The sequence below is a fragment of the Mustela nivalis genome (assembly GCF_964662115.1).
Source record: "Mustela nivalis genome assembly, chromosome: 12".
Taxonomy (NCBI): Eukaryota; Metazoa; Chordata; class Mammalia; order Carnivora; family Mustelidae; genus Mustela; species Mustela nivalis.
The window spans coordinates 26151013-26157012 of record NC_139031.1 but is presented as its reverse complement, the minus strand read 5'-3'; positions in this window follow the sequence as shown (position 1 = coordinate 26157012).

Here is a 6000-nt window from a genome sequence, read left to right as displayed (position 1 = left end):
TAAACCACACACACACACACACACACACACGAGTTTTATATATAATTTTAAGGATTTCATTATTATCTTGAAGTCGATGCATGGATTTCTACCAAGAGGAATCTGGATTGGAAAGATTACTGTCCTTGGCTTATTAAATGAATATATACTTACATGGTATTGTATGTATATTGTATGAATTTCTCTTAAAAAATTAAATTCCTCTAACAAATTAAAAAATTAAAAATTAAATAAAAAATAAAAAATTAAATTCCTCTAACAAATTAAAGGACAGTTGAAGGTTTGTATGTATGTATATTGTATGAATTTCTCTTAAAAAACACAGAGGTAAACTTTGGCAAATGAAAAAAAAAATTCCCTGTTCTTGGTAGGATGACTCACCATCATGAAGTTGTCAGTATTCCCTAAATTATAATTTTAATTTAATTCAATAAAAGTACCAGCAAATACCAAATGGAACAGAACAAATGGATTCTAAAGTTTATATTAAATAAATTCAAGGAAAGCCAAGAAAACAAGGAAGAGGTAAAATTACAAGACGGACTAGCCCTATGAGACATTAAAACACACCACAAAGTCACCATAATTAAATCAACCCAGTACTGGCTCTTGAATAGACAAACAGACTAAAGGAAAAGAACTGGAAAAAAAATTCCAAAAATAGACACAGCACATATGAAATTAGTGTAAGGTAAAAGTGGCATTTCAAATTACCACAGGAAAGATGGACTTTATAGTAAATGGTGCTGAGACAACTGGGTAACAATATGGAGAAAAAACAAAATTAGATTTTAGACCTTATCCTACAGACAAGAATAAACTCCTATACTATTTATAGGATAGTATACTAATGTAAACATACACAAAGGGATAAAAATAGATAGAGAATAGATAGATAACCATAGAATTAATAGAAGAGAACATAGGTGGATTATTCCCTACCTCAGTATTAGGAAAGGTTTTTAAGCTCTATTCAAAATCTAGAAGCAGGGAGGCCTGAGTGGCTCTGTCTGTTAAGCTGCTGCCTTTGGCTCAGGTCATGATCCCAGGGTCCTGAAGTCAAGTCCTGCATCGGGCTCCTTGCTCAGCAGGGAGCCTTCTTCTCTCTCTGCCTCTGCCTGCTTACACACACACTCTCTCTCTCTGACAAATAAATAAAATCGCAAGATCTAGAGGCAATAAATAAATTGATAAGTTTGACTACAAAAAAATATAATTATTTGCATGTAAAGAGCACCTCTAACAAATTAAAGGACAGTTGAAGGTTTTGCATGTAAGGAGCTTAGACACTACCACTCTGTCCTAACAAGTAAAAAGCTGAACAGGCTGAAAAATCAACTCTTGAATTCTTAAGAGAAGTGAGGATACAAGGCAAACCCCAAAACTGGACAGACAGTCAGGTGAATACAAGGAGTTACAGCTTACTGGAACAGAGACTCTTAAGATTTAGTTTCTTAACAAGGCCTGCCCTCAGGAGAAACTAGTTAACCAGAGGCTATCTTGCTGGGGTGTTATGAGAGACTAACCAATCTGGGAAAAGGAAAATACTCACTCCAGCCTACTCTAGTCATCCTTTCCCTAAAGGGGAAGGAAAAAAACAAAAACAAAAACAAAAAACAATCCTGAAAAATACTTGTGAAGTTCACAGTCCAGAGGTTATAGTCACTAAAAGATTGAGACCTAAGCATAGCACTATAGAATGCCTTCCCTTCCTGCACACTTTTCCATCACAATACTAAAGGACTATTTATAGTAGTTCTTTAATTCAGTACACTGTGTCCAGCTATCAAGAAAAAATTACAGGGGCACTTGGGTGGCTCAGTTGGTTAAGCATCATCTTCCGCACAAGTCGTGATCTCAGGATCCTGGGATCGAGCCCCGTGTCTGGCTCCCTCCTCATCAGGGAGTCAATTCTCTCTCTCCCTCTGCCCCTCTTCCTGCTCATGTGTGTGTCCTCTTCTATCTCTCTCTCTCTCTCTTTCTCAAATAAATAAAATCTTTTTAAAAAATTACAAGGTATATCAAAATGCAAAACGTACGACTTGGAGAGAAAGAGCAAGCCTCAAAACCAGTCATGGTAGGGGTGTTAGAATTAAAAGGACTATGGAAATCTAAAACAAGAATGGGAATTTAAAACAACCATGATTAAAATGCTAAGGGCTCTAATGGATAAAGTAGACAGCATGCAAAAACAGAGGGCACTATAAGAGATGGAAATCTTGAGAAAGAACCAAAAAGAACTGCTAGAGATTAAAAAAACAAAAGAAAACAACAACAAAAAAAACCACTGAAAGAGAAATGAAGAATGCCTCTGATGGGCTTATAAATAGACGGGACATGGCTGAGGAAAGAATCTCTGAGCTTAAGGATATCTTTATATCTTCAAAACTGAAAGCCGAAGAAAACAAAGACTGTAAAGAGATAAAACAGAATATTCAAGGTCTGTGGGACAACTACAACTACAAATGTTCATGTAATGAGAATACCAGGAGGAGGAGGAGGAGGGAAAGAAACAGATGAAATATTTGAAACGATAATGAATTTCTCCATTAATGTTAGACATCAAACCACAGATCCAGGAATCTCAGAGATCACCAAACAATAAATGTAATAATAATAATAAAAGCTACAGTTAGGAATATTATATTCAAACTACAGAAAATCAAAGGTAAGGAAAAAATCCTGAAAGAAGCTACAAGGAGAAAAAGAACCTTACCTACAGAGGAACCAAGATAAGGATTATATCAGACTTTTCTTCAGAAACCACACAAACAAGAAGCGAGTGTAGTAATTATTAAAATATTGAGAGAAAAACTCCCACCCACCTAGAATCCTGAACTCTGTGAAATTATCCTTTGAAAGTGCTTATACAGAAGTGAAAAGAATGACAGCAATGATACACAGCTGATGAGAGGGAAGAATTAGGATTATTTTATTATTATTCATACGATAGTAAACTATTATATATTATATTATAATACAATTATTCATACTGTAAGTATTCATACAACCTGGGAAGTGGTATGGTGTTATTTGAAAATGGACTTTGACTAACTGTAAAGGTATATTGCAAACTCTAGGATAACCGCTAAAAAGAGTTAAAAAAAAAAGTAATGATATATAAGAAAGGTGAAAACATGAATGATATAAAATGCTCAAAAGCACAAAAGGCAGAAAAGGAAATGGATGACAAACATGGGAACAAAGAACAAGAGCAACAAAAAGAAAACCAACAAATATGGCCAATAACCCAAGAATATCAATAGTCACTTTGAATGTCAGCGGTTTAAATGCACCAGTTCTAAGGGATTATAAATGGATCAAAAAATAGGACACAACTGTATTTGTCTACAAAAAATTTGCTCTAAATATAAAGGCAAATACAGACTCAAAGTGAATGGTTGGAGAAAAACATATTCCTGATTTTATAACTGCACAATGGTTATGTAGGATGCTAATACTTGAGACACTGGGTGAAGGGCATAGGTCCTATCTTGTAGTTTTTGCAACCCTTTCTTATGAGATTATTTCAAATTAAAATTGGGTGATAGAAAATTAATAAAACAAATTAAAAGGTATCTTCATGATATGAAAAAAATCTCTTTAAAATACTCCTTTTTAGAATTTATTAAATTGTGCTAACATTCATTAAGGGTTCAATTCTAAAGCATTCTCTTAATTCTAAATGTTATAATATAGAAGATACAACACTCAGTTTCAAGCACTTATATCTGTAAATAAAAAATTTTAAGTGAATTTTCGAAACCATGTATTCAGTTTACTATCAAGTTGAGAACAAAGAATATATATATGTGTTCAGAAAAAAAAAGAGGAACTTGGTAAATTTTGGAAAAAGAGTTTTTATCTTCTAAGAGTATCCAGGTAAAAATTAATGAGTTATGTGGTATAAGTAAGTGTTTCAAAAGCAGGGGTTTTCTTTTGGACAGAAAATAATATTTTATAAAACATGTAAGTGACAGTCTAAACACTACTTAGGCTGTTTCAAAGGCTATTTTCAATTGAACATAGTTGTTCAAATGGTCCCAATTCAAAAAAAAATTGCAGCTAAAATGAGCCAATTTAGGTCTGACAAATACTGTTTTCAACCCTAGACATGTGTTAAAGTTGTTGATTTTAACAGCAGAAAGCCAAATTGATGCAATTACTTGGTCACTGTAACTACTTAAAAGAAAACAAAACAAAAACCTAGAGGTATATTTGCTAAGAGAACATCTTTGAAAAGCCTACCAAACTAAGGATTTCCCTTTACATCTGGTATGATATTTGGATACTGTTTTAACAGGCAGTTATTTGGAAATTTTTTTAGATTATGAGCCATAAAGTTGTTCTGAATGACTTGGCCTATAATTAGAATTTATAAGCTCTGTTCTGACTTCTTTTTTGCAACACAAATTTATTTGCAGACACTGTGCTATAATAACACCTAGTCGTTGGCTCCATCTTTCTTCTGCTCCTTTAATTACAGATATAGTTATAATTACAGGTGAATATTGGAAACTTAACATGTAGTGGTTTTATTTATCCTAGTTATCCTTTTGTTTATCCTATTTATCCATAGTCCTAAAGGTGAATATTCCCTGTTACTTTTCTTTCTCTCCTCATTTGTGCTTCAACTATTACTGCTTTAAGTATTTAATACTAGGTTTTAGACCTAGTATGTTTAGAACTTAAACACTGTCTTTAACTAATGACCTCACTTTCTCCTGCTCTTTGGAGTAGGCATTTCCACTTGTATTCTGTCTTTGCTCTTAGGTTCTGTGCAAAGGACTCTGGCCTGAATTCATTTTATTGGCTATTTTAGATTGTTTTCAGGTTGCATACATACAGTCTTAAACTGGCTCCTTGTAGTCCAAGACGGTCTGCCTGTGCCATGATGAAGGGAATATTCTGACCAGTGGCATGATTATAGAACCGCCTGGTTAGTACTTTCTAGAGCATGAATATTAATTTGGAGAAAAATGAATCTTCGTTGCATTATGAGCCTCTTCACTAGGACAGCCTGACTGCGGCGTAACCAGTTTAAAGGAATAGCCTCAGGACTGCCTGCCCTATCTGCCCTCACAAAGCTACAGGCTCTATAAAAGCTAAAGAGTTGCATGGCAGAAGATAGGAGGCCCAGAATTCTAAATGTGAAATTTCCTGAGCTAGACCTTCTGCGGTAGAGTGCCATTGCTGCAATGATACACTATCAGTGCAAGTGTCTCCAAACCTCCTTTCAAAACTAATGCATTGCACGGGAGAATCCCTATCCCATTTAAGTTGTCTTTAGATCAGCAAATCTGTATTCCTGGGATTCCTCCGGGCTGAAAGAGGAACCACAAGGCATGATAACAGAGATTCATTCAGGCAGGCCTAAGAAATTCCAACTGAAATACTCACAATATTTAAAAAAAAAAAAATTGCTCTGGATGCTTGTTAAAAATGTTAAGGAAGACTCCATTCAAACTACTGCAATGTGGGTCAACTACATTGAAACAAAAAAGAGAGGTGAGTTCAGAAGCTCTGGCATGAGCTGCTGGGAAAGTGCTGGAGGACCCTAAGGAGGGGGCTTGTCAATGGGATTAGGCCCCAGGGTTTGTCCGCCAGTGCTTATCACTGAGCTCCTAACTTTGTCACATAGACTTGGAGATAAGGGCACTAGCCTTATAGATGTTTACATTTCTCGGAGAAGATTTACATCTCAAAGGCAAATTTGCAAATTTGCTAAGTAAACAGAAGTCAAGGGCCTGTAGGTCAAAAGAAAGTGTCCAAAGTTAAGTCCTGCTGAGAGGATCATTAAGGCCATCTTGGTCAACAGGTGAGAGGAGCTCCAGGGAACCATGAAAGTACTCAGGAGAGAAGACGTTTTAAACCACTGGCACACCCATAGAGTGAGAAGAGAGTACGATGTACCAGTCAATTAAGAGCTTCATGCCCCCTTCGGTCTTTAGTAGGAATTGATGTTTTAACTGTTTTTAACCAATTCTGCAGAGTCAGGTA